This window comes from Protopterus annectens, chromosome 13.part0 (genome assembly GCF_019279795.1).
Source record: "Protopterus annectens isolate FY-2018-M chromosome 13.part0, PAN1.0, whole genome shotgun sequence".
Taxonomy (NCBI): domain Eukaryota; kingdom Metazoa; phylum Chordata; order Ceratodontiformes; family Protopteridae; genus Protopterus; species Protopterus annectens.
In genome coordinates this window covers 1,325,870,121-1,325,878,287 of record NC_056747.1, presented here as the reverse complement: position 1 = coordinate 1,325,878,287, position 8,167 = coordinate 1,325,870,121, and positions in this window count along the sequence as shown.

Below are 8,167 nucleotides of genomic sequence, written 5' to 3'. Positions count from 1 at the left end.
AGCAGCACATTCCCTGATCAATCTAGACACTTGCACGTATTAAACCATTTGATACTTTCCTAAGCAGCACACTCACTGATCATTCTAGACACTTGCACGTATTAAACCATTTGATACTTTCCTAAGCAGCACTCCTGATCATTCTAGACACTTGCACGTATTAAACCATTTGATACCTTCCTAAGCAGCACAATTCCTGATCATTCTAGACACTTGCACGTATTAAACCATTTGATACTTTCCTAAGCAGCACACTCCCTGATCATTCTAGACACTTGCACGTATTAAACCATTTGATACTTTCCTAAGCAGCACACTCCCTGATCATTCTAGACACTTGCATGTATTAAACCATTTGATACCTTCCTAAGCAGCACACTCCCTGATCATGTCTAGACACATGCACGTATTAAACCATTTGATACCTTCCTAAGCAGCACACTCCGTGATCATTCTAGACACTTGCACGTATTAAACCATTTGATACTTTCCTAAGCAGCACACTCCCTGATCATTCTAGACACTTGCACGTATTAAACCATTTGATACTTTCCTAAGCAGCACACTCCCTGATCATTCTAGACACATGCACGTATTAAACCTTTTGATAATTTCCTAAGCAGCACAATCCCTGATCATTCTAGACACATGCACGTATTAAACCATTTGATACTTTCCTAAGCAGCACACTCCCTGATCATTCTAGACACTTGCACGTATTAAACCATTTGACACTTTCCTAAGCAGCACACTCCCTGATCATTCTAGACACTTGCACGTATTAAACCATTTGATACTTTCCTAAGCAGCACACTCCCTGATCATTCTAGACACTTGCACGTATTAAACCATTTGATACTTTCCTAAGCAGCACACTCCCTGATCATTCTAGACACATGCACGTATTAAACCATTTAATACTTTCCTAAGCAGCACATTCCCTGATCATTCTAGACACTTGCACGTATTAAACCATTTGATACTTTCCTAAGCAGCACACTCCCTGATCATTTCTAGACACTTGCACGTATTAAACCATTTGATACTTTCCTAAGCAGCACACTCCCTGATCATTCTAGACACTTGCACGTATTAAACCATTTGATACTTTCCTAAGCAGCACACTCCCTGATCATTCTAGACACTTGCACGTATTAAACCATTTGATACTTTCCTAAGCAGCACATTCCCTGATCATTCTAGACACTTACATGTATTAAACCATTTGATACTTTCCTAAGCAGCACATTCCCTGATCAATCTAGACACTTGCACGTATTAAACCATTTGATACTTTCCTAAGCAGCACATTCCCTGATCATTCTAGACACTTGCACGTATTAAACCATTTAATACTTTCCTAAGCAGCACACTCCCTGATCATTCTAGACACATGCACGTATTAAACCATTTGATACTTTCCTAAGCAGCACACTCCCTGATCATTCTAGACACATGCACGTATTAAACCATTTGATACTTTCCTAAGCAGCACACTCCTGATCATTCTAGACACATGCACGTATTAAACCATTTAATCCTTTCCTAAGCAGCACACTCCCTGATCATTCTAGACACATGCACGTATTAAACCATTGGATACTTTCATAAGCAGCACACTCCCTGATCATTCTAGACACATGCACGTATTAAACCATTTGATACTTTCCTAAGCAGCACACTCCCTGATCATTCTAGATACTTGCATGTATTAAACCATTTGATACTTTCCTAAGCAGCACACTCCCTGATCATTCTAGACACTTGCACGTATTAAACCATTTGATACTTTCCTAAGCAGCACACTCCCTGATCATTCTAGACACATGCACGTATTAAACCATTTGGTACTTTCCTAAGCAGCACACTCCCTGATCATTCTAGACACATGCACGTATTAAACCATTTGATACTTTCCTAAGCAGCACACTCCCTGATCATTCTAGACACATGCACGTATTAAACCATTTGATACTTTCCTAAGCAGCACACTCCCTGATCATTCTAGACACTTGCACGTATTAAACCATTTGATACTTTCCTAAGCAGCACACTCCCTGATCATTCTAGACACATGCACGTATTAAACCATTTGATACTTTCCTAAGCAGCACACTCCCTGATCATTCTAGACACTTGCACGTATTAAACCATTTGATACTTTCCTAAGCAGCACACTCCCTGATCATTCTAGACATTTGCACGTATTAAACCATTTGATACTTTCCTAAGCAGCACACTCCCTGATCATTCTAGACACATGCACGTATTAAACCATTTGATACTTTCCTAAGCAGCACATTCCCTGATCATTCTAGACACATGCACGTATTAAACCATTTGATACTTTCCTAAGCAGCACACTCCCTGATCATTCTAGACACTTGCACGTATTAAACCATTTGATACTTTCCTAAGCAGCACACTCCCTGATCATTCTAGACACTTGCACGTATTAAACCATTTGATACTTTCCTAAGCAGCACACTCCTGATCATTCTAGACACATGCATGTATTAAACCATTTGGTACTTTCCTAAGCAGCACACTCCCTGATCATTCTAGACATTTGCACGTATTAAACCATTTGATACTTTCCTAAGCAGCACACTACCTGATCATTCTAGACATTTGCACGTATTAAACCATTTGATACCTTCCTAAGCAGCACACTCCCTGATCATTCTAGACACTTGCACGTATTAAACCATTTGATACTTTCCTAAGCAGCACACTCCCTGATCATTCTAGACACTTGCACGTATTAAACCATTTGGTACTTTCCTAAGCAGCACACTCCTTGATCATTCTAGACACTTGCACGTATTAAACCATTTGATACTTTCCTAAGCAGCACACTCCCTGATCATTCTAGACACTTGCACGTATTAAACCATTTGATACTTTCCTAAGCAGCACATTCCCTGATCATTCTAGACACTTACATGCATTAAACCATTTGATACTTTCCTAAGCAGCACACTCCCTGATCATTCTAGACACTTACATGTATTAAACCATTTGATACTTTCCTAAGCAGCACATTCCCTGATCAATCTAGACACTTGCACGTATTAAACCATTTGATACTTTCCTAAGCAGCACACTCCCTGATCATTCTAGACACTTGCACGTATTAAACCATTTGATACTTTCCTAAGCAGCACACTCCCTGATCATTCTAGACACTTGCACGTATTAAACCATTTGATACTTTCCTAAGCAGCACACTCCCTGATCATTCTAGACACTTGCACGTATTAAACCATTTGATACTTTCCTAAGCAGCACACTCCCTGATCATTCTAGACACATGCACGTATTAAACCATTTGATACTTTCCTAAGCAGCACACTCCCTGATCATTCTAGACACTTGCACGTATTAAACCATTTGATACTTTCCTAAGCAGCACACTCCCTGATCATTCTAGACACATGCACATATTAAACCATTTGGTACTTTCCTAAGCAGCACACTCCCTGATCATTCTAGACACTTGCACGTATTAAACCATTTGATACTTTCCTAAGCAGCACACTCCCTGATCATTCTAGACACTTGCACGTATTAAACCATTTGGTACTTTCCTAAGCAGCACACTCCCTGATCATTCTAGACACATGCACGTATTAAACCATTTGATACTTTCCTAAGCAGCACACTCCCTGATCATTCTAGACACTTGCACGTATTAAACCATTTGGTACTTTCCTAAGCAGCACACTCCTTGATCATTCTAGACACATGCACGTATTAAACCATTTGATACTTTCCTAAGCAGCACATTCCCTGATCATTTCTAGACACATGCACGTATTAAACCATTAGGTACTTTCCTAAGCAGCACATTCCCTGATCATTCTAGATACTTGCATGTATTAAACCATTTGGTACTTTCCTAAGCAGCACACTCCCTGATCATTCTAGATACTTGCACGTATTAAACCATTTGGTACTTTCATAAGCAGCACACTCCCTGATCATTCTAGACAAATGCACATATTAAACCATTTGATACTTTCCTAAGCAGCACACTCCCTGATCATTCTAGACACATGCACATATTAAACCATTTAATACTTTCCTAAGCAGCACACTCCATGATCATGTCTAGACACTTGGCCTATAGCTCCAGTGGAATGTTTGGGAAGTGCTTTCATGCATGTTTTCTTGGACACAGTCTGATCTTCTAATGTCACCCACACATCCAGCTACCTAACTGCTCACCTGATGTTTCAAGAATACTTATAATACAGGTGTTACACATAGTCTAAGTGCTAGTCACCTGACAGGCTTTTTTCATTACCAAGTATGGAGATAACTGCATGCCTGAACAGTGCTGCATGAACAAGACACAGACCGTAGATACTATCTACTGAATAGACATGCGCAGCCATTGTATTAAACTTGCTTCATTTTTAATTTGGTACAAATCAATGTATTAATTACTAATTTAGTTAAGCACTAATTAAATAATTAGCATTCATTTTTAATTTCTTATATACCTTACACATATCCTGTGCTTTGCCTAAAAAGTAACAGTCATATATTTGAACCAGACAATAAATAGCCCAAGCTTTACTGGAAAACCCTCAACCAGACTCTGCCACAATCGGCTGTGAGGGAAAGGTTAATTTGCGTTTGCTTTCTTGTATTTTGTATTACTTTATCGCCTTTTTCTATTTTGTGTACTGTGATTTGTTTTCTTTGTATTGTGTTTTACGTGTCACACAGAAATTTTTTCATACCCTCTCACTTTGTTGCTGTTGTATTCTTAAACACAACTGTCTTTCTAGATGCCTGCCTCTTTTGTTAATTTGACCACATATCTCCTTCCCTCTCTCCTTTCACCAGCTGTTGTCAGTAAGCACAAAATTATCATTTTGTGAAATCACTCCTCTTCAACTATTAAAATTTATTGGCCATCCCACTGTATTCCTTAGAACCAGAATACAAAAGTGCCCACCCTTTCAATCAGCTCTTTTAAAATTAGTGGCTCTCCGCTTAGACAGCTAAAGCTTAAGTTACCCCCTTTTCCATATCTAATTGCTTACTGTGCACTGCAATACTTAGAATATGAAACCATTGTTTATCTCTAAGCATCTATTACAAGACCACCAGTTATTGGAAAGCCCACATTCTGCCTCTCAGTAGTCATCTTGGGATTAGTGCTTCTCTTTTCCGCTGGCGAGAGAAGGAGCACAGGGACATTATTTCCTGCAGACTGCTGATCATCGGAAAGTCTAATAACTGCGTCATAGGTGACATCTTGGAATTTGTGTTTATATTCTGTTCCGGGTGAGAAAAGGAGGAGAGCGCATTGATTCCTGACTGTTCTCTGATTGGGCAGTGAGAATCTGTGCTTGACGTTCCTGATTGGTCTGGTTGTTATTCAAGGCATCTACCAGAAAAAGGCTACAACAAGCCTACAGATCCTTGTATAATCTGGGACAAGACTGTGGATCATCAAACAGGCTGTAGCCTCCTTCTCATCTTGGGATTGGTGCTAATGTTTTGTTTCAGGTGAGAGAAGTAGCAAAGATGCACTCTATCCCAGCAGAGTGAAGCCGTGGTGAGACCAGCATTAGTAGTAGCCAAACAGTAGCCATTCACACTGCTCCCCCTTTTATCATTCTTGACAAGCTAATTCTTTGTTTTCAGTAAGTACTGATTGATTTGTTTCTAACTTCGGAATATCTGCCTAAATACTTCATCCTTAAATTTTCAGGGTCTGCATATTAGTTTCCCCTCAAGTGCTTGGCAGTGCTCTGTATAGATACAAACACTCTGTGTGACATTTTTCCCTGTAAAAGCACAATTTAAATTTCACCAGTACCTAGTTGCACACAGGACAACTAGTTTGCAGTGACAAGCACAGTCCCCAGAATTGCAAACTGGATACTCTATTGCTTTATATTCTCACTCCAACTGTCTAATGAATAAAAAGGGTATGTTACCATGGATATGAACTTTTCCAGTATCTCCATTACCAGATTGGTGGATATTGGCATCCTGAGGCAATGTAGAAATTGCCTCATGTTTACAGACAACCAGTTAATTCTAAAACAAACTGACATGGTATGTGAGAGATGTATTTAAAAAATGTTAATGGAGGCTAAGATCTCACAAAAAGTACTCCTAATGTCAATAAGGTTGTCAGTAGTACACACGCAGTACCCATCACACACAATTCAAAGCAGACGTATAGACCTACATATTCTGAGGCATTTAAATGTAACCTTCCTAAGCCCCAAAGGCCTCATAGACAAAGTACACATAACAAATACCCTCAGCAGCCCCAAATGCTCTCTTTCAAAACAACACCCACATCAACACATAGAGCCACATCTCATGAAGCTTCTATTACTGACCCCATAAGACAAGTCACCACACAATCCAACATTCTCGTCATTGGAGACTCCATCATGAGACACACTGATCTCCTTCTCACTAGGGTAAGTAAGGAGAAAGTCACGGTCACTTGCTTATCAGGGGCTAGGATCCACCACATTATGCATACACTCAGGTCATTGGACCACAAGTACCATTATGACTCAGTCATAGTCCATGTGGCTGTAAATGACCTGAGACTTACCTCCCTAGACTATATGAAGACAGACAACATGGAGCTCTCAGAATATGTGTCTGAAGTTCATATGAGCCTAGCGTTGAGCAGCATTTTACCTTTTCCAAGGATGATGCCACAGCATGAACAAAAGATGACTGACTTTAACAATTAGCTTAGTTTCTGGTGTCATTCTAAGGGGGTGCAATATTTGTCAGCATGGAAGGAGATTGTCAATAGACCATGCTGCTTTTCCCCTCTAGACTTTTAAATATTAGCTAAAACATTGTCTTCCACCATAATGCCTTTTTTAGGCAATGCCAAACTGAAAGTACTTCCTACATAGCAAATCAAAACCAAGGAGATCTAAAGGTATTACTGCTTAATGCTAGGAGTCTAAACAAAAAACTCCACTCCCTAGAAGTTCTCTTCACCCTAGAGAATGTTGATATATGTACGGTCAATGAGACATGGTTTAAAGCCAAGCAGAGCACACCGACAGTGCAAGGTTATAATGCCTTCCAGAAATATTGACCAGCTACTACACAGACAGGAGTAAAGGTGGAGATGTCTCGATTTATATCAAAATTAAATATATCTCAAGGCTGGACAAACAGGACAATGCACTTGAGCTGCTCCATGTTCAGATTACCATAGGCAAAAATCCAATACCACTTCCGTGCAAGCTATAGGTCCCTCTCTATGACCCAGAAAACCCATACCATGTATTTAAACTTATTGGAAACATTCACCATCCAACCCAATATCATATTCATGGGTGACTTTAATTACCTCACTATTAACTGGGAATCCTATACAGCACCAAACGTACAGTCATAGAGATTCCAGCATTTTGTAAATACAAACTCCCTGGTCCAGATTTTCAATACACCAAACAGGGATGCAACCATACTGGATCTGGTCCATACTAATATGGGAGGGTGCTGCACACCTCCTACTGTAATGTCTTCCCTGGTAAGATCAGAACACAAAATGGTCTCCTTTGAAGTAAAAATAAAACTTGGACCCTCAACTAAACCTGGAATATTCAGAAACTACTCTAAGGCTAACTTCCTGCTATTAAGTGATAACCTGGAAATTTTCAAGCCCCATAAACCCTGAGAACACAGCTGCCTATGCAGAACTGTTCACAGAAACCCTGTACAAGCATGTTAATAGCTGCATAGAGGCAGTTGTACCCACCAGGAAGAAATACAGAACTAACTAAAAAAAATGCCACCCTGGTGGAATCACACAATCAATGGGCTGTATAACAGGAGGAAGAAAATCATGGCAAAAATTAGGAGATGCATCACCCAACAGGATAAAAGCACTCTCATCAAACCAAACAAACAACTCAGAGGACAAATAAAGTCTACAAAAGCCAAATTTGAGGTAAATTTGGCCTCCCAGGCCAAGGACAACCACAAGGCATTTTTAGCTATGTCCACAACCTCAAAGGCAATACACAATTGTGTGCAGAGCTCATTGTACATGAAGCCACCTATACGGAGCAAGAAGACATAGCAAACATACTGGCCAATAAATTCAGCTCCAACTTTATCCCTCACTTCGCTTCGACCTTCCCTTAGGAAATAT